The 22,840-nt window shown below is 37.0% G+C and overlaps 1 long non-coding RNA gene across 1 annotated transcript in view; it reads right to left on the reverse strand.

The window, feature by feature from the left end:
- Positions 1–7,388: 7,388 nt before the first annotated feature.
- LOC114484342 (uncharacterized) overlaps positions 7,389–22,840 on the reverse strand; it is a 179,027-nt gene continuing 163,575 nt past the window's right edge. Inside the window, exon 3 of the long non-coding RNA XR_003677104.2 lies at positions 7,389–7,691. This is a non-coding gene — a long non-coding RNA (uncharacterized lncRNA). The remainder of the gene's footprint in view (positions 7,692–22,840) is intronic.

The following is a 22,840-nucleotide window of genomic DNA, read 5'->3' on the forward strand; positions in this document are numbered from 1 at the left end:
CACAAAAAAAAAAAAAAAAAAAAAAAAAAAAAAAAAAAAGTAGTCACATTAAAGAGCAGATAGTTGGATTCTAAACAAATAATATACTATAACATGGTATAATATGTTAACATCACAAATCTGGAGTCATGCAGCTCTAAATTCTAATTCTGAACACTTACTAGCTGTATAAACTTGGGTAAATTATCTAGGCTTTCTCTGTTTCCATTTCTTCAAATAGGGAAAACAGTAATAATACTTCAGAGTGTTATTAAGGATTAAATAAATTCAATAATACTCTGGGACCTTAGCATTGTCTCTGATACATTGTGTATACTGGAAAATGTACATTTTTATTACTATTGAATGGATCTAATGAAATCTTAATTAGCTGGAGGGAAAGGCATGGGCAGACACATGGATATTTCACTGATCAATGAGGACCAACATGAAGAAATTGATGAAATTTACCTTGAAAGAGTGTAAAAAAGAAGAGAGGGGGGAAACTGACAGCGAGCATCTATGTGACAATACTGCATTGGACCTGCTTGATTTAATAAAATAATTCTTTAAAAAAAATTAACACCTGTTATTTAAGAATGAAGATTCATTAATTACAAATGATATTGAACAGCTCCATACAGTCTTTGCATTTATTTACTTCCTGAAAGAAGAATGGCATCAGCATCCTGTTGTCCCAGAAATACACCAATACTGGAAATCAGGAATTCCTTAAAGAGGACCATGTTGGCAATCTGTGTAAGAGCTGAGTAGATTTACCCTCCTGAACTCTAGGATGTACCCTAGCAATTTGTGCACATAATCATATTTTTGTAAAATCTACAAAGATAAGCTATTTTAACTGTAATCAATTAAGGTCACTTTCCATCTGACTTCCTCTTTGTCACACTTTCCCTCATGGTCCAGTAGTGTTGGAGAGGCCACAGGCATTTTGGGGATCCACCTAAGAAGCTGAGTTGGGGATACATTTATTTTTGATTTGGTGTGGTATATTGACGTGGTTCACAGTCCATTCCACATATAGTTAAGATACTGCTAGCAGGCCTAGTGTAGGGATAGCTTCCAGAAATACACCTACCCAGAGTACTGACTTGATCCAGCATCATAACACAAAGGTTCAAGACTAAAATTTCTTTATTAACATGAACATGTCCAATGTGCTTGTAATGAAAATATATAGGTAGTGGAGAAAATACAAGATTTGAAATGTATGAAACCAGAAACTAGTCTGTGGAAAATTCTTCCAGTCATCAGCTGTGTGCAACTGAATGGGAGCATTAGGTTCTCACTGATTGCTAGTCAAAATATATATTGATAGAAGTTCTCTTCTGTCAGCAATGTTTGATGAGACAGTGCACACAATTGTAAATACACCATACATTCTTTTTGTTTTTCGGTGAGAAGCACATTAAATAGAATTGTCAGTTGCCTCTACTTATAGAATACAATTTGTAACAGTAGTAAAAACAGGAAGTACTTCAGGGTGTGAAAATGCTTGCTTTATGCATATCAATGTATTGGATTATATTTTAGCATATCTGTTTTATCTTATTCTGACAGTCTGGTGCTTTCAGAGCAAACAAAATGCAAAATTCCCCCAATGCAGCAAAAGTGCTTGAAAAAGCTAGTATTCCAATAACAAAACTACTGTGCACATATGCATCAGTCAGCATATAAAGTACAAATGCAAAGCTCAATATGAAAGTGCAGCCATTTAAAAATGCACTTAAATTGCTCTTCCTTATGCCTTAATTTTAGGTTAGTTTTGTATTTTTCATAATTATTGATCATACCAAAATTCAAATATAACATGAAAAAAGTATGCTAGTAGAAGACAAAAACATTAACTTTAAAAAGATTGGTTAAAACTGGGTTGAAAAAAAATTTCTATATTTATGGCATTTGTCAGGTTTTTATATTTAAACTTATTACTTCCTTCATTCTAAGTAAATACTAACATGCATACCAAATTTGTACTTTTGATTTCATAGTCTTTTTCTTATAGAAGACCTCTCAAATTGAATAAGTTTCAGGACCCACAGAATCTGGAAGTACCCCTGTGTAAGGACAAAAATGACATGGATGAATAATCACATTCATGATGACTTAGGTAGGAAAGTGGAAATTACCGTAAAACATTTGGATATAACTTAGATAAAACTGAATGAAAGCAGAGTTGCTCATGTATGGTATTTAGAGCTATAAGTGAATCTGAATAGTACATAGTTTAAAGTTTTTATTATAAAGTATTTGAGATTTAGAAAAAGTAAGCAACTTGCTTGCTTACACAACTAGCAGGCACAAGAATGGGCCTGGAATCCAGGTTGAACTGCAACGTAAGCCCCATGTTCCTGGGCCTGGAACACGCGGGGCTGTGGAGCCAGGGTCGACTTGGGGGCAGGGGAAAGCCTGTGTTCTGCACGTGGGCAGATGGCCCCACTCGCAGAAGCATCCCGCCCTTGGTTCGTCACTCTGCCGTCATCTTCTTGAAATTCTTAGTAAATTTTGAAAAAAGTGGTCCACGTTTTCCTTTTGCGCTGGGCCCTGCAAATTACGTGGCCAGTTCTGTGTAGAACAAGTGTGGCCCGTTGCAATGGCCCCCGTAGGGCTGAAATGGTAAACCTTTACTCTGCCTGGATGTCACTAGTCATGGGCTGCCTCAAGAAGGACATGACCTAAGGTGAGGAGGCTCTCTGCAGCTGAGACCCGACCCGAAGACGGGGACAGCTGGGCAATGAGACTTCCCGAGGGAGATCAGGGTATCACCTCCGTGACCACCACTGGAGCCATTTACTCCATGTTGCGTTAAGATCTTATCACAAGACTTTAAAGATAACTTTAGTTGCCCAATTTTCTCCTTCCTCATTGTACGTATGTAAAGATTCCCAGAGGCTAAGTCATTTTCCAAAGTCACTTAATTTCTCAGTGAGAAAGTTTCGTAGTGAGAGAACTCAAATTTGTTTGAAAATTATTCTTTCAAAATTATTTTAACTGTACTTTAACTTTACAACTTTAACATTAATTCCGTGCATTCAAGAAAAAAGACAAGGACTAATTTTCTACAGGGGTTTTAATATGCCAATCACTCCCACAGTAGCCAGTACAAAGAGACAATTTGTCTTTTAAGTCAAATTTCGCTCACATTCCAAATAGAGTCTCAGAGAAGGACATATTTTAGGAAGACCTTGAATTTAGGGGATTCTAGAAACAAACCAGTAATCTTGGTTATAAATTAGGAAATAAACCACTGGCAGCTATCGTATATAAAGTGAAAGACCCAATGCAAACAATATTTTGGCATACCAATGTTATTTCTGATGCTCTGGGGTAGGTAAGCGCAATCATAATCATGAGGATCATCACCCAGCCCTCCCCACTTCTCTTACCCTGCTCACTTTCTCCATAGCACTTATTTCTTTCTAGCTTACTATTCACATTTGTTATTTTCATGGCCTGTCTCCTCCCTCTACAAGCTCTATGAGGTCAGTGCTTTCTGTCAGTTTTGGTCACTGTTGTATCCCCAATATAAAGAAGAGTGGCTAACCGACAAGAGGTGCTCTAAAATAAGTTGTTGAATGAATGAATAAGTCCATAGAAATTTATAGAATTGTGACTAAAAATATAAAGTCCCTAAATTCACATTTGCATAATAAGCAAGGGCCAAGTTCCGTTATACTATAGCTTAACAAAAATTAAAATGGAGATGATAACGTAATACTCATACCCTTAAACACCCCACATTATGAAAATTACAGCATATACCCGTTTGAAGTTCAGCTTGTTTGTGAATGATTTAACTCTACTCAGGATCATGTTTTTGTTGCAATCTAAAGTGTATCTTAAATATCTGAGCAAAGTATGGAGAAGTTATTCTGATTCTTTTTTTTTTTAAATAGAGTAAAACCTAGAGAATAGTATCATGTGCTAGTAATAAAACTTTGTTTCTGTTTTGCTGATCAGAATATGATTAAGATCTTATCTTTCGCTGAGACATAGGTTCTGGAATCCTCGGGGATGGAAGGTGTGGGGGGACAGTGAAGAAAGAAACGGAGTGAAGAAAGAGAGTGAAGAAAGAGAAAAAGATATAGTCAGGCTAACATTAACACTGAAAGTACATATTTGGTATGAAGCTTATATCCAAACATTACAACCTCTTTATCAAAAGGCATCTATTCAAGAAATGTAATTAGATAAGCTTACAATTAGGTAAAGAAAAAAAGAAGGCACATGAAAGTTAGACAGGAGCAGCTCTTGACTCTTGTAAACAGGGGCTTCCCATTCTAATAGATTATGTTCTTAAGAAAAATTCATTTACTTTTTTCATCTTCTTCTCTCCTCATCTGCTCCTCTATGGCAGCAAGGGTGAAAAATAGTGTATGGCAATATTATAAAAGTTGGACTAGAATTTGGCAAACTAATAATGCTGGAAGCCCACTATAACTTCATTGTCTATAGAATAAAATTTTCTATAATGTGGATTTATTCAAGACTCAAATAAAATCAAAGGACTCAAATCAAAGGACATTTAGTTTTGAAATATGAACATGTTCATGAGACACTTACACCACACTCAGTATATTCTGAGTTATGGCCTTGAGGCTTTGAAAAAAAAATTCCTAGAGTATTACTAGAATTGAGCAAAAATAATGCTTAACTGTTTCAGTTGATCCATGTAAATTACCTTCATTTTGTTGCCATTTAAATTTCCTCTTACTCTCAAATGGATTCTAACTAGTAGAATAAATTCAACTGAGTATGCTTTAGGGTTTGAGCCAGATGTCCACAAACATTAGTGTACATCAGAATCATCTGAGATGACTGATAAAAATGGAAATTCTTAGGCCCCTTCCCCAGAGATTTGTAAATAATAGGACTGGAGGTGTGGTCCACATACTAAGAAACACTGGAACAAACACCTGTGAATTCCAAGCTTTTGCTAGAGTTAGAAATACTGTGAGAAACACTATTATATAGCAAAGATAAGCAACAGTTAATGGATAAAAATATTATTAAGTATGACTTTTCATAATATATCCTCTAATACTTCCAGGTCAATGAAGAATATTTCATATCTTCTACCAGTTGTATCCTACTAACCAGGAAAAGTGCCAATTCAAGGTTGTTCTCCTACAAACTCAAAAGAAACATCTGCGTACTAATAAATGCCAGAACAAAAATGATTGGGTAATTTCCTTCTTAGTCTACCAAGCAGACTAATCCTCAGAGAACCTAGACTGGGCACTTAAAAATGCACTTAAGGGCTTGACTCTGGGCCACCGGACTTTGGCCAAGGCAAATCTTTCTGCTTTCCTCCTCAGAAGAGGCAGTTGTGTTTGTAGTTTAGGAAAGGAAATCACTGATGCCCAGTAGAAAGCCTCCCAGAATTCCAAAAGTACAGTTCTGCTTCAGGCCGAATGCAGAACATCACTGAGCATATGAAAAACGGATCTCAGGACCAGAGTAAGTCAGCATTGGTCCTGAGTGCTACTTTACATGAGGTTGCTCTAGTCTTCTGCCCTGAGAAATCCTCACTCACCCAGCACAAGTATTCCCAGGATGTATGTCAGAATAGTTCATGGGTAACATTCAAGGACTATAATAAATAAATTCTAGATTTCAATCAAAAAGGACAAATATCTGGGTTTTCTCCAAGTCATCCCAGGTGAAAATGTTCTCCTGTATAAGACAGTTCTGTACTATAATATCTTACTATCTTGTGTTCATTAGAAAATAAAGTTCTCCAAATGACTTAGCACACAAGAAACCTTCACCAAAAGAACTTCTAAACAAAGCCATCTTAAAAAAGCCATCTTTCTCATCCAAATTTAAAGTCTTTTCTTCATCCAGACTCTTTCACACACAATATTGACTGCAACAAAACTGTATGTTTGAACAATATTTTATGTATAAAACCAGTCTGGACTACACTTGCCTAATATATAGTCCCTTCCTGTTTTTCCAAATTCAGATTATTCTCTTCACTCGTGGGGTCTCTGTGAATACTAGACCAAGCTAGGCAATCAGAAGGTGAGAAATAAGCCCAGAAGTCTAGAAAAAGCTAATAAGGTTGTACTGAAGGTATGTGTGTGTGTGTTCACCGAAAGACATGTATGAAAACAGCCATACCCGAACTTATTCCTAATAGCCAAAAACCGGTAGCCACCCAAATGTGTATCAACAACAGAATGGATAAATAAATTTATGGTTATAATTATACAGCAATGAGAATCAATGATCTATAATTATATGCAGTTAAGTGAAAACCTTACAAACATAACATTGAGCAAAAGAAGTCAATATTATGTTGTTGGTACATACTCTGTATTTCTATAAAGTTCAAACTCAGGGAAAATTAATCTATAGTGTTCTAAATCAAAATAATGGTTAACTTGAGGGAGGAGGAGAAAAGAGATGGATTGGATATTGGCACAGAGGGGCTTTCTGGGTTGTTAAATGGTTTCATTTACTTATCTGGCTCCTGACTACATGGGTCTGTTCACTCTGGGAAAATTTATTGTGTGTATTGTACATAAAAGATATAACACTTTTCTATATGTACATTACACTTCAATAAAATGTTTAGTAAAAAAAATCCTATCATGTTGTGTAACCTCTGAGGAAAATAACATGAAAGTGGGCTAAAGGAGATGAGAGGTAAGGGCAGGGAAGGGTTGTACCAGGGAAAGCTAGAAGAAAAAAGGAATAAGATGGAAGAAATATCTCTGAAAGTGATTGCCAGGCTTTTTAAGGGGGAAGGTATGGGAACTGAGGATAAAACCGAAACCAAAATGCTTTGAGAACACCAAAGATCAAGCCTCCAAAAACCTCCAAGCCAGTTTCTCCCTTAATAAGAAAACACATGTCAAAAATCAAATGCAACCAAGAAAAATAAATGGCATTGTCTTCCCTAATGATTTAAAAAAAATAGTGAGCTGCCTAGCTCATACCATGCAATCTCCCCAGAAATCAGTTTTCCTTTCAATTTAGATGAGATAGATAAAGAAGGAGAAAGATAAAATATAAAAGGGGAATCAATTTTTTTAAGGGAGAAAATATAACTTTGAAGCATGAGTTACTCTAAGCATAACACCATAATTTTTTCAACTTGAAAAATCAAAAACATCTATATACCCAAAACCATAACTGGAAGTAAGAAAAATTTTAAGAAATTTGGGGAAATATCTGCAACTTATTTGAAAGGCAAAGAGTCAATATACATAATTTGCTAAGAATACTCACAAACCAATAAAAATGTTTTAACAGAAAACTAGACAAAGGACACAATCAGGCATGTCACAAAAGAATACAAGTAAATGAAAAATGAATCATTCTCAATGCATATCAAAATAATTATAGCATTTTGCAATTATAAAATTGGCAGGGGCTTTTATAAATGTTAATAACCAGTGTTGGTACAATGCAGAGATATGATGGAGATATAAATATTAAAACCATCTTGGAGGACAATCAAACTGAGTCAAAACACTGTATACTGTACATACCAAGTTCAAGCTTGACCCTCAGCAATCTTCAAAGAGAATCAGGAAGAGGTGGTTATGTATGAACAGTGATGACAGCGACTCTAGGATCCAGAAGCTTGTTGGGCTGTTCTTGGGTATAACACCAATGAGGAAGCAGATGGCTGGGCTTTTCAGGACTTTTGATACATCAGGAGCTGGTCCATGAGGAGGCTAAAAATGAAGAAAAATATTCATGACAAACGGACCCAAAAGGACCAGCAGCAAAATGACAAAAACCTCTCCTATCTTGAAAATAGTCTCTAATATTATTTTAACCTAAATATCTCTTACCGCATCTTAATTATCACAGTCAGACTCTCAAGAAAATCTGTATTCAAATTTGGCAAAACATTAGTTGTGTTCCCTTTGCACCATTTTCCTAAAGAATAAAGCTGCTGTGGGCCTTTTCTCCTATTTACAACAAAGAGAATATAATCAGTGCTTTAAAAATAATTTTTTAAATGAAAAAGATACTTTTCAACTATGAAAAATAAAAAGAATTAACTGTTTAAAAACAAAAGCAAAGCAACAACAACAAAAACAAGCAAAAAGAATCCTTCACATATATGTTCCAAGTTAGACACTGAGTTTTGGGGATACTCTGGGTTTTTTCAATTTCTATGTTGTTATGTTGTTTTGTTTTTTCCTATTGTGTTTTACTTTTAGAGTAACCACTGAGTTAAGCTACATAACTATGACAGTTACTGTGCACTGTCTCTGACTGCAGGGCACAGCTTCTGTAGTTAAACTTCCTGGGTTCAATTTCCAGCTCTTCTGCTAATAAGCTGCATAACTTTGGGCAATTTAAATATTTTCTCTGTGCATCCATTTCCTCCTCTGTAAAATTAGGAAAATAATAGTAACATATCTGCAATGTTTTGTGAAAATTAAATATCGCTGCATAAACACTAAGGATAATTACTGAGGCAGTAAAAGTGCTACATAGTGTCTGTCATTACATTTATATCTCTTAGCTGTTTCCACTATTACAGATAAAAAGCATAGAGCATGATTTGTTGGTGATAACATTTCCAAGAACTCAAACCAGAAAAGCATATGTAAGTAACAAGAACTAGTACTAAACAGAGAAACGATTAGAGGAGTGATGTCAGCAAGATGGTGGAATAGGATGCCCCAGACACTTCTCCCTCCCACAGAAACACTGATTCAATAACACATGGACCAATTCCCTTTATGAGAAATCCAGACACAGTTAAGAGGCTCCTGTACCCCAGGTGAGCACAAAATCCGCCACACTGAAGCCAGTAAGAAAAGTCATGGCACTCTCTTTCCATAATCCCTCTCCCGGGCACAGCACCACACAACTGGGAGGAAACTCCCATCTCCTGGCTTTTCCCTGGGAAGGAAAAGAGAAGACTAGACCACACATCTAACATTCTGACTTTTCAGAGGGGCTTCCATGGGATTGGCTTCTGCCTCACCTGTCATGGAGTGTTAATGGAACCCCAGCTACTCTAGGGGGGCCACTGGGAAAAAAAAAAGCTGGATGGCACATTGATGCTCCAGACGACCCACAGTACAGCAGACAGAGGCGAATACAGCTCAGCAGCCTCTCTCTCTGGAGGAAGAGAAGAGTGGAGCATGTGATCAATTTTCCAGCTTTTTGAGAGCCGCCCAAGGCACTGGTTTCTGCATAGCCCAACTCAGGGCTCTGACAGGACCCAGCAAACTATGGATGACACTATAATAGAAAACTACAAGCCAATATTCCTGATGTATAGATACATAACTCCTCCACAAAATACTAGTCAACCAAATTCAACAGCACATGAAAAGAATCATTCACTATGATTAAGTAGAATTTATCCTAGGGATGCCAGGATGGTTTGGTATATATTTTTACACATTATCAATTGCTATGGCACACCATATTAACAGAACACAGGGTAAAAATCACATGATCATCTAATAGATGCAGAAAAAGCATCTGACAAAATTCAACACCATTTCAAGGTAAAAACACTCCATAAACTAGGAATAGAAGGAAATTACCTCAACATTAAAAAGACCAAATATGAAAAGCCCACAGCTAACATCATACTCAGTGGTGGAATACTGAAAGCTTTTCCTCTATGATCAGGAACAAATCAAGGATGTCTACTCTTGCCAGTTGCATTCAACAAAATACTGGAAGTCCTAGCCAGAGAAATTACGAAAGAAAAAGAAAAGGCATCCAAATTGGAAAGAAAGATTTAAACTGTCTCTGTACACAGATGATAAGTAGAAAACACTAAAGATTCCATTAAAAAACTGTTAGAACTAATAAACGAATTCAACAAAGAAGCAGGATACAAAGTCAACATACAAAAATCATCTGCATTTCTCTGCATTAACAACTAATAATCTAAAAAGGAAATTAAGAAAATAAACCCATTTACAATAGCATCCACAAGAATAAAATACTTAGAAATAAACCAAGGAAGCAAAAGCTTGTACAATGAAAACTATAAAACTTTGCTGAAGTAAATCAGTAAGATGCATATAAATGGAAACACATCTGTGTTCATAGATTGGAAGACTTAATATTGTTTAAATGTCCATATTACTCAAAGTGATCTACAGGTTCAAGGTAATCTCTTTCAAAAACCCAATGATCGGGGGCTTCCCTGGTGGCGCAGTGGTTGCGCGTCTGCCTGCCGATGCAGGGGAACCGGGTTCGCGCCCCGGTCTGGGAGGATCCCACATGCCGCGGAGCGGCTGGGCCCGTGAGCCATGGCCGCTGAGCCTGCGCGTCCGGAGCCTGTGCTCCACAACGGGAGAGGCCACAACAGAGGGAGACCCGCATACCACAAAAAAAAAAAAAAAAAAACCCAATGATCTTTTATTGCAAAAATAGAAAAAATAACCCTAAAATTTATGGGGAGCTACAAAGGACCCCAATAGCCAAAACAATGTTGAAAAAGAACAAAACTGGAGTCCTTACACTTCCAACAGGATAGTAATCTTTAAAGTATTCACTAATTTAAGATGAACTCCTGCCTGTACAGTGCAGGGGTGCGTACTGTCAGTGTTTTATGGCATTACCCTTCTTCTTTCTGAGCTACTCTAGCCAATCAGTGCCTCTTGTGATTGGCTTACCTGGGTTTTACTCGAGTCTTGTAGTCATCCAGTAGTCATCCAGTGTCTTTAAGATAGCTTTATAGATCTGTTTTCTGAAACATTATGTGTTGTTTCCATAATATGACTCTCAGAGGATATCTTAATTTATTTCCCAGTTCTCAGAGGAAGCTACTTGAGGTAACTCTCAAAAGCAGTCAATATATGATATAACACATTAATATTATTAACACGTAATGGAAAATTAATGGATCAATTAATCAGTCAATAAATCTGTGGAGGAAAAATCTAAGCCATAAAACTATACTCAGAAGTACACATCATGAACAGAACCATGTTCATAACATTTTTCTTTTTCTATCCATTGGTATTTGTTCCCTCAAATTGTACTTCAAATCATACCGTTTTATCATTAAAATCAAATAGCTTGCCACTCAGATAAGAAGATCCATTAATCCCCCATTGTATGTTACTAATATTAATGTTTTGTAGAATTTGCATTTTCATTCTTCAGTTTTCTACAGGGTTCAATGGTGCCCTATTTTCTTCCACATCAAATATAATCATCAACTTTCCTCACCATATATCCTCATTATTCTCTGAAATACAACACAGCTTTTGAAACTGAAGCTTAGAGAGGTGCGTTGTCTTGCCCAAGGTTAAACAGCTAGTAATCAGTAGATCCAGGATTCAAATACAGCTCTAGCCAACACCAAGACCTTCTTTTCACTGTATATAATATGCCTCACAAACAAACATGCCCTATGGGGTCCTACTTCACTCTGTTCATTCTTGACTGAAAACCCATCTGTTCAAATTTCACCCATCCTTTATGGTCCAACCCAAACTTTGCTGCCTTTCTTTCAAAGATACATATTTTTTGTGAGAAACATCATTACTATAATGCTGAAAAATATTAAACTGCAATATAATATGAACTTTCAAATATGCTTTCAAACATAAAATACAAGGTGGAAAATTTGATAACTCAATGGAACAGGTTGAACTTGATGATGAGAGGAAGGGACAATGGATAAGGGAAGGGGGCTGCAGAGAGGAACCTATCAGTTGATCCTGGAGATTCTGGGAAAGTGGGACACAGATGTCTCTGTTCCCAGCAGCTTCCAGAGGAAGTAGGATGGAGCAGCCTGACCAGTCCAAGTCCTCCAGTCTTATACTCATGGAGACAGAACGCCAAATGGAGACACCAGAATAGATCAGCCAAGGAAAAAAAGTGAATAATATGAGAGCTTGCCTTACGTATTTTGATGGGTTGGTTAGAAGGGCAGATAACAGAAACACAGTGAGCCCCTGAATAGATCAGGAAAATGTCACCACTCAGGGAGAGAAAGGTAAAGGAAAAAGCAGCATAGGAATGCTACAGCCAAGTGAGTGGTAATCAATCCTTTTCTATTTGGTAAGAAGAATAGAGGGCAGAAGAATATTAGAAGTTTAGAGGAAGGAGAAGAAAGTGAGGTGGATATGTCAGAGAATTAACACAGCCTTTTCTGAAGGGCCAGATTTATCTTCATTGGTTTGGAAGGAGAAAAAAAAGAAAGGTGGGTGAAGAAGATAAAAAGGAAAGAGAGGGAAGGAAAACAAAACAAAGGTGAAGGAAGGAAGGAAGTGGGGAGGGGGAAGAGGGGAGGCATAAGAAGGTATTTATCTTGCAATTTTTCATATGTTCTAACATTGAACTGTAGGATTCATGACAATACTGTTTCTCATAACTTACAAGAATTCCAGGTTTCTTGAGAGCTGTGTTCATGCTTTTTTTCTCTATTCAAATAATTCAACAGACCACAATAGAGCCACAACGAAGCAGTATTTTATAAAGGGTGTTACTTCCTTGCTATTACCCACTCCATACACAGAAACTTCATTGTGAGAGTTAGATAAAATCTATACCTGGAAGAGGTGCTTTAAATCAAAACTCAGATGGATTATTTAAGATGATGAAGCTCAAACTATGGTATGCTCAGTATACGTGTTTTATTCTAAGGTTAATTTAGGAATGCTTCAATTTTTTTAAAAACTAAATAATGTATAGTTGGGAATCAATATGAACTTTTTCTTTCTTCTCACCAATTAAGACAGGTTCAACTCCTAGCCAAGGTAGAGTTTTCTCTTAGGACATCTAAGGAGAATGCCTCTTCCTGGGCTTCCCAAGAAGCTCCTCTGTGTGCAGCACTCTGTCTAGTGCAATATGGGCCTTGTGGAATGTCAACTCTGCCACTGGACTAGAGTTTTTAGTCTCAGACATTCTTTAAGACATTTCTCAATCTTAAATCTTTATGAGTTGATCTATTTCAATATTAGCTTTCTCTAAAAATCTAATGTCCAAAGATTTATGCATTTTTCCCAATTTCTCTACAGATGTATTCTTTTTCTCTGATTATTCTTTCCTTCCTTCCATTGGCTATGTTTTAATCTTTCATATCTTAACTGTATAATGGTAAAGGAATATTTTTAGAAAAAATTTTGCTAGGAAGAATAGTTCACCATATGATAGAGTCAAAGTTGAAACTGTATTTTCCCTATTGATGACATTACAACTTATGTTTAGCATATTTCCTTTGGCTGGAGAAACGTATGCCATGTACTATTGAACTATTTCATAGCTAATATTGTGGAAACCACAAAAGCACTTAGCTTTACGATGAAAACAAATTAGACTTCAGTCAGTAGAATTCTGTTGATACTGCTGATTTTACTTATGGATCATTGCAAATACTTATGATAATATATTTGGTTATTTTAAACAGAATATGTCAGTTTATTCCTGAAAGAAATTTTTAATCTTTGTAAACAAAAAGCATATCATATGAAACTTTCCAATCATTCATAAATACTTGAAAAATCCATTCCTAATCCATAAATATAATCCAAATCATACCAGGTCACACGTTAGTTAATTACACATTAGTTCTATCTTTGATTCATGTAATAATTTATTGAAAGACCTGTCCCAGCTATGTCAGAGCTGAGACTGGAAAATGTAGCAAATGGAAGCAGGTGATATCCCCGATAGCACTTAGCTACATGCTTGGCTACAAGAAGCTAAGGAACCACATAGAAAGGAAACTGAACCTGTCCACATTTGGGCTTTAGTTATATACAGACACGTGATAGACTGCAGTATGGGGATGTGGTAAAATGTAATCAAAGCCAAATAAAGAACAAGGCTAGTCTTAGAGAAAAATCAGCATAAATGGTAAATAATTTTGTACAATGTACCAGATTTAGCAAAACATCTCCTTGGTAAGAGAGACTGACGGCTGAATATAAAACCTTAAGCAATGTTTGAATGCAATATATCCAGCCTTCTGGACTGGAGAGGGCTGCCTGTGGTCCTTGAGAAAGAGAAAACTATGGCGCAAACCTAAAACAATTCAATTGCTTTTTCCTTTTTTTTTTTTTTTTTTTTTGAGCTCTTGAATGTCTGAACACACTTTTATGCTTTTTTTTTTTTTTGGCTGTGTTGGAACTTCGTTGTTGCACACAGGCTTTCTCTAGATGCAGAGAGCGGGGGCTACCCTTTGTTGTGGTATGAGGGCTTCTCACTGCGGTGGCTTCTCTTGTTGAGGAGCACAGGCTCTAGGCGCGCAGGCTTCAGTAGTTGTGGCTCGCGGGCTCTAGGGCACAGGCTCAGTAGAAGGGCTTAGTTGCTCCGCGGCATGTGGAATCTTCCCGGACCAGGGCTCGAACACGTGTCCCCTGCACTGGCAGGTGGATTCTTAACCACTGCATCACGAGGGAAGTCTCTCAATTGCTTCTTAACTGAAGAAGAAAGCAATTCATCAAATCAGTTCTTCTGAGGGGTAATAACTTCTCCTCCACTTCCAAACAAAACAAAAAAGCAAGACTGAGATGGAGGAAATGTTTCTCTGCCAGTTGGATAAAAGATCAACCGCAATCCAAGACAGGTAGAATAGTGAGGAGATCCAAACACAGTAGTAGAGAAGCAGTCTTTGCACCCTAACAAGAGACCTATGCAGGTTGTGGCTCCTGTGCAAATGGGCCAAGGAATGCTGACAGCATCACAGATGGTGAAAGAAGCATCAAAGTGAAGAGCAGAGTGATGGACAACAGTCCAGAGAGATGGCAGGTACAAAAGTAGAGGTGCAGGACTGTGGAATGAATTAAAGAAGAGATAAGAAATGAACCTTCTCTGAGAAATCCCAGACAGCCAAAAAAAAAAGAGAAAAAATATTTGGCAGCTGGTGGCTCTTTACCTAACAGTCTTATTTAGTGTCCACAAACCAGTGGGTATTTTTGCATATTAATATATGAATATGTTAATAGAAGCTATGTACCCCATCCTCTCTCCCCAAAAGAAGCTCTGTGGTTAAACAGGATTGTGAAACAAGCACCTATAACCCCTCTTCAAGATTCACAATACATATTAGAGTCAGAAAATTCCACAGTACAATTTATCTGCCCAAAAGATGCTTTTTCTGCAACATACTTACTGTCACACTGAGGATTACACGACATATCGGTTAAGGAATCCTAGTTTGAAAGTTTTAAGTTTTAAAATGCAAGTAACCCAATGCATGGAACAATGATAGGTTCTGAAAATATATTTGATGAATATTCAAAACCTTTAAAATCAATGCATATTCTAATTTTTCTAGGAGTAAAAATAATTGTTATAATTCACTTGGAAATATTTTACTCCCAAAATTGCTTAAGCTGCACTTTTAAAAACATCATTTTTTAGCTAGTTCTTACTATTAGAGCTCCAAAATATCAGAAAAAAGGGAATGTATGTATTCAGTCTACGAAATGTCACAATTTCTAACCTAATGGCATTTTTAAGTTTTGGTTTTATCAATGTCCCAAATTAGTAGTTTTCATCCTCAAGATATAGCTGTGTATGCAATGATTTATGTTTGTACAACAAAGTCTGACATTTCAGAGAAGTTTCCCTTATCTACAGCTATTTCCATGTTTAAAAAAATTGGAGAAGAAACAGATGTTGAATGGTGAGATATATTCTAAACTATTTCAAAAATATTTGGCAGCAAGTGCTGGAGTAGAAGAACAGCTCTGTATAAATGGCCAGTTTATTTTGCATGTACTTTTCTTGAAAGAAAAATAATTTTAAAAGAGACAAAGGAGAATTATTGATGTGTATTATATAAACATTTATTAATATGGAAAACAGCTTTTAGTATTATATTTCATGATTTTGAGTCTCTATGAAGCTCTACATATATACTCATAAATATAATATATTTAAAATTTTTCAAGTTCCTTCTGCTTATTACAACCTGTGATTTTTTTTTTAATTAGCCCTGATGATTTTACCCTTCCTTCCTACCTTTTAATTTCTACTATAGCTTTTAAACGAATCCTTGCTCAAAAAATAGACTAATCCAATATTGCTCTATATTCATTTCTGAAAGATTCTTGTGGTCGAGTAATAACTCAAGCTTCTGGGCATATCTGGTCATTTTGTGTAATATGTTCATTTTACTCTTGGTCATCAAGCTATGTTTCTACATCACTAAACAGCTTTAAACTATATTTAATGCTATTTTAGTGGATAGACTAAAAGACGAGTCCACTAAAAAGAAGGTTGTTATAATATTTCAAAGAATTTGGGGCAAAAAAGCATTAGTTGGCTTAACTCAAAGTTTTTTAATGAATTTTTTCTTAACCATTTGTCCCACGGATAGCCAACCCTGTAGTTTTCTTTGGCATGCCAAGAACAATTTTATTAAAACAAACTTTCAGGGAATGAAGCTAGCAGTATATAGGATAAGCATATACTATCCCAGATTATTTTTCCTTTCGCTAAAATTCTCTAATATGGCTGCTGAAATTGATATCGTTTTATCACTAGTTGCAATCATTTACCCAAATAGCCAAAATTCAGAGACTGTCTACATTTCATATCAAAAGAAGGTAGCAATTTTAAAGATCAATTAATGAACCTGTCGTTAATGCAAAGCTTAAATTCTTTTCCAGTTGGCCTTGAAGTTTAACGTTGTGTATGATGTGGGCCAAACTCCAGCAACTGACTAATTTATGAATAAGCAGTAGACTGGTTACAGTTTCCCATGGTAATTCAAGATCCAAAGTTTCATTATTCAAAAATAATCCAGAACTCATTAGACAATTTTAGCATACTTGAAGTACAAATAAATTATCTTTGTCTTTATCCCAGCATTCCACATTTAGGTTTAGAAGTAGTCCTTTTATCTGTGATCCCCTGATTGAATACTCCTACTTAATTATTTAATTAAAAATAAAACAATTCAAATAACAAAGACATCACTCAATCACTAGCTGTCAGCCGGATTAAGGCCACTGTAGCTATCTTTGTATCATCATGTACATGAGTATGGTTGTAAAAGTAGAGGAAAGAACAGCATGTTTCACTTCTGGCCTGCAGCCAAGCCACATCTTCCAATGAAAATCTACACTATATGAAAAGAATGAACAATATTCAAGATACTTAGGGTGCTAGGGAACAGGAACACATAGCAGCAGCAGCTCCCATTTACATATAGGGAGTTTGGAGCTTTCAGTGTGTGCAGAGTACATTTCCTAGAGCTTTACCCATGTTAACTCATATAATTCACACAGCAAATCTATGAAGTTGGTACTACATTGCCCCATTTTACAGATGAGGACTAAAATGCAGAGAGATTAAGTAACATACTAAGATCATGCAGTTGGTAAAAGGAGGAGCCGTGATTAAAATCCAGACAATTTGACTTCATAACCCACACTCCAAACCAAGTTGATGAAGCTTAATCAGGCTATTCTGCAATTTTAGAGATTGATATTTTAGCCAACTGCCCCAAAGTTTTTGTCGAAACAATTTAGAGTCACTTTAGCTAGAAGCTTCAATAGAGTGGCTATGATTTCCTGCAAACTTCTTCCCTCCCCTACTTGTAGAGCACTCCTATTTTCTCTACTTTTCTCCTTCATTGAAAGAATAAATATCCCTCTTACTTTCCAAGACTAACTAAAGGTTCCACTTTAGCACTTAATTCCATCCCCTACCTTTTTAGGGGTAAAACCATACCCTTTTAAAGACCATGACGCATAACTGTCCTCACACTGCTGCACAGCATTTTTTCCTCCACTCAATACTATAACATATTCACATCTCTACTTCCTTTGATAAAATAAATCTTCCCTCAACCCCTCTAGAGCTATTATCCCATCTTCACTCCTTTACCTCATGCAATTTTTACTTTAACTAAGGAAAGGTGGCTAAAGCAGGGCCAAATTAGTCACCATGATCTAGTTAGAGGCCAAAAAGAAATCACAATACAAATTGTTCAACTGCTTTGATATAAAGAGATCAAGACTTGGAGCCAGAAATCTACTCTGCTTAATGGTGTGAATTCTGGACATCAGTCACCTGCAAAATATGGACAATGATACCTACCCCCATTATGCTCTTGGGACAATTACATGTGACCAAGTGTGAGAAAATCCCTCAAACTCATCTTGGAACACAATAAATAATTAGGAAATATTTGTTGAATAAGAATTATAGGTAATAATTAATTGAAAATTATTTTATATTAAAAAACAAGGAATGAGATCAGAATGGATAAAAAGGAGAGAGCACTTGTATGGGAGGGAGAGAGACAGAGGTAAAAATGGAGAAAGAATGAACAAGATTGTGTAAGCACTAATCCCCAGAAGGTGCTTTGGAATTCATTCATTCAGCAAATATTTATAGAGCACCTACTATGTTCCAGGCAGGGTTCTTGGCACCTGAGATTCATCAATAAACTAAGCAAAGAGAGTCTCTGTATGTCCGCTTTTGTCTACTCCAACAAATTAATCCTACTAAAGAACCACCATGTTATTTCATTGTTTGAAAGTCTTCAGCAGAACTTCATTGTCTACTTAATAAATTCCAAACCCCTTAGCCTGTCTTTCAATGTCTTTTTAAAATTTTTTTAAACTCCAATCTATTTCTTACTATTTCAGCTTTTCCCCTACATGTACTCTCAGGAGGCATAAAAATAAGATTTTAAAGGGACTCTAGAGCTCTTCTAGAGTTTTGAAATTGAAGCATATTTGAGTGTAGCTGGGACATCTAAGAGACTTGAGGAGAGGGTGGAGTTGCAGATGATGGGGCTGTGAAAGAAAACTGGACTAGAGCCAGATTATAAAGGACATTATATGCCACGCTAAGAAGTTTGAGTTTGTTCTTAAAGGCAACTGGACACTGTTTTAACAAAGGAGTGACATGATCAGATCTGTGTTTTCCAAAGGTAATTCTGGAGGCCGTGGTAGAGTAAGTTTGAAGAGGAGATGTCTAGTGGCATGGAAGGCAGCTAAGAGTATTGCAATAATAATGAGAGACGGTGTTAGCTAAATTATACAGTGGAGCTGATGGAGTGAAGGATTAAAGAAACATTTCAGAGTTATTATCAATGAGGTCAGGGGTCAGGTGGCAGAATGGTTTAATGGTTATGTGGCTCTGCAGTCAGACTGCCCTTGTCTGAACCCTGTCTTCCACACTTCTTAGATATATGACTTAGGTCAAGTTAACACTGAGATTCATTTTTCTCATCTGTAAGGTAGAGATATAACCAAAGTATCTATCTCCACAGACGCTGTGAAAATTAAAGTCAATAATTCACACCAAGTTCTTGGCACCATACCTGGCTTATTATGCGCTCTATAAATTGTATCCCTAGAATGTAGCAATGCATCATTCAGCCTTTAGGTCCCCCTCTCAGCTTTCTGTCTTCAAATTTGTTAAATTTTCCTCATATTCGCTACATAATGCATTTTTACCTCTATTGGATCATTCTTCATGTCATCTCTTTCACTCTGGTTTCCATCTACCAAAATCCAACTTAATGCCAGAGTCTATGGTTTAATCATCTCTGAATTCCCAGCACTTAGGTTAATTAGGCAGGGATTAAACTTGTTCAAAGTTCTCTGAAAACCTCTCCAACATGATTTTTCCAGCCCCTGAACTTTCATAGTACTTTATATCATCCTTGACTCTTACCACACACAGTCTTGCATTTGAGGATTTGATGTTAGTAACTAATCTCCCCTTATTGCTCCATGAGTCATTTCCCCACTCCAACTTTTCTGGGGCTCTACACATGATCAGATTGGTGTCTTAGTCCAATGCATAACTATTTAATGATTTTCTCATTCACTCAATGACAAATAATTCCAAGGAAGCCACCAACTAGATTATAAACTCATTATTGCCATAAACTGACGGTCTTTGTAGTCAATACTTACATTTAATGTTTCATTATCTTGGAACCTGTTGCTGGAGAAGTACTAGAAGGTGCTCATTAAGTAATCTTGAGTTCACAAGATTTGATCTTCTGTTGACCGCCCTTGGGTATTTCATGATTCTCACAAAATCTTTCCAAAAAGTAAAACTCAAGTCTTCTCAATTAAGATAATTTTAACGTTTAGGCACATGCTCTGCTATAATTTAACAGAAATGATTGTTGTTTGTCCAGCTTGGGTCACATTACATTTCATTGTGTGGGCAGCCATCTGAATGTTTCACAAACAGCAGTTATAAGGGGTGTAAATATTGGTTCGCTTATACTTAGTTTAGAAACTCAAGGCTGCTATGGCCAGTGATCTAAACCAGCATCACTGCTCCACTAAAAGATCTTGGGCAGGGCTTTCAAATGTCTTGGGAAGGCAGCCAGCCAAACACATGTGCCATCCACATTTCTAAGTCTGGGGATATGAGAAAAAAGGAAATCTGCCTGAGCATGCTCAGGGCAGACAGTATACCCAGGCCACTTCTCCTGTCCTCTGGGGTTGTGCTCCCACCTGGGGCCTTGGGAGCACTCCCACACTGCCTGCTGCCACTCCAGGCCCTGTGGCACAGAACTACCCCTGACATTACACCAGAATCAGGCTGCCTTTGCATGTCACCAGAAGCCAAGAGACAGTATTCTACTGCATTCGAACCAAATGCTGCTGAGGGATGCCAGGAAAAATGTGAAACTGGAGCCAATTTGGGAAGTAAACCACCTCACAGATTCTTGCTCAACCTAGCAACAAAACCCCTATCATTTGAAAGCATCAGTACACACTCCTTTCGTTCCAAAGACACCATAATAACTCTGTATCTTACAGACTTTATGCTGCTACCTGCAAATAGTTGTTATGCTTATTCATCAAATGCAAAAAGAAAGTATCTGCATACTGCATCCTACGTCCTTTCCCAAGGGATAGCCCTAAGATTGTAAAGGACAAAAGCGATGCATCACTCCCACTTCCACCAATCAGAAAACAAGCTAGCCAGGTTCTTTCCCATGTATTAGAAGCATATGCTTCTGATCCAAACACTTTGGTTGGTAGGAGTCAAAGAATCAAAACATAAATTCCATATGTTGATTAAGAGAATATGCAATGAAGTTAAACAGTTAAAATCCAAATATTAAAAGTCTAGTTCAAATACATATTTCATGCAAGTCAAAAATTTGCATTTCCCAATTAATTATTAAAACAGTCAAATTTGTGTAGTCATTTAACATTCTTTCCAGTGTGCAATAAAGTTTATAGGATAATTTTAATGCCATCTGTAATTTTACTTTTCTCCATCTGAATGGACACCTTCTTTTCCCTAACTTCAATCCCAAAATCTCTTTGACGCTGGAATTGTTCTGAAACCTACTATTATTTGGATAAATGTTTGAAAAATGCCAATATTTTCACAAAACAAACCAAATTTATATTGCCCGTGATATAATAATTATTTGTACATCAAAAGTGTCACTGCCGGGCTTCCCCAGTGGCGCAGTGGTTAAGAATCTGCCTGCCAATGCAGGGGTCACGGGTTTGAGCCCTGGTCTGGGAAGATCTCACATGCAGCGGAGCAACTAAGCCCGTGCGCCACAACTACAGAGCCTGAGCTCTAGAGCCTGTGAGCCACAACTACTGAGCCCATGTGCCACAACTACTGAAGCCCACGCGCCTAGAGCCCATGCTCTGCAAACAAGAAAAGCCACCGCAATGAGAAGCCCGTGCACTGCGAGCCTGAGCTCTAGAGCCTGTGAGCCACAACTACTGAGCCCACGTGCCACAACTTCTGAAGCCCACATGCCTAGAGCCCGTGCTCTGCAACAAGAGAAACTACCTCAAAGAGAAGGCTGCGCACCGCAACGAAGAGTAGGCCCTGCTCAGCGCAACTAGAGAAAAGCCCATGTGTATCAATGAAGACCCAACGCAGCCAAAAAAATTAATAAAATAAATTAAATAAATTTTTTAAAAAGTCACTGCCATACAAATATTTTGTTTTCAAAAATTTTTGACACGATTCAATTTGATAAACATTTATTAATTCTTATTATAGGTTGGTGCCAGTGCTAGCCACCATATACAATAAAATAAGCTCCCTTGAGGAGTTAATACTCTAACAGGTAAAACAGACATGAAAATATCTAACTATAACGTAAAGTAGAATGATGTAAGAACTAATGACTGTAAACATGTTGTAAGAGTAGAGTGGGGGAGAATTATTCATCTTGTTGAGGGAAATCAGGTAATGTGTCATAAAGGAAGTAGCACTCAAGTATCTTGAAACATGAATAAATTGTGACAGAAGAGAGATGGAAGAATATTCTTCTCTCTGAAACGTCATGCCTTAAAAATACAAGGAGGATGAGGGACAAATAGTGTGGAATGGCCAGAGTATATGGAGGGTTGGAGTAGGAGCAGGGCCTTTAAAGGTGATTAGAGAATGATTATAACCTTCAGCATTTATTTGTTATTTATTTACCATATACTCAGATGTAGCTATTGCATGCCTGTTATATCTCAAGCAGACCACTCATACTGAAGATTCAATGGGGATTAAATTCAGTCCATGTCTTCCTGTCTAGAAAGTCTAGAAGGCAAATTTAAGAATTTTTAATTTCATTTTTGTAGGCAACAAGAAGCTTCTGAAGGTCTTTGTGGAAACAGATGGAATAAAAGAGCCTGTGTTTTGAGAGCACTGCTATTTGGTAACATGTTAAATAGATTGAAGCTACAAAAATGAAAATGAAATGGAAACATGGGTATGTCTGGAAGGACACTTTTTCCCTCCTCTGCTGTTTCCTTCCTGGTAAAATGAGGGCCACTAGCAGTATTACTCATGGCTTCTCTTCTCACCCTGAGGAAGAAAATGACTTAACAGATTCATGAATTTCAAAGGAGAAACCAGGCATGTGGAGCCCTGCGCATCCTTCTTCCTGTGCCCTTTGGAGAACACTTGACCTCAAAGA

The sequence above is a fragment of the Physeter macrocephalus genome, chromosome 2 (genome assembly GCF_002837175.3).
Source record: "Physeter macrocephalus isolate SW-GA chromosome 2, ASM283717v5, whole genome shotgun sequence".
NCBI classification, from domain to species: Eukaryota; Metazoa; Chordata; class Mammalia; order Artiodactyla; family Physeteridae; genus Physeter; species Physeter macrocephalus.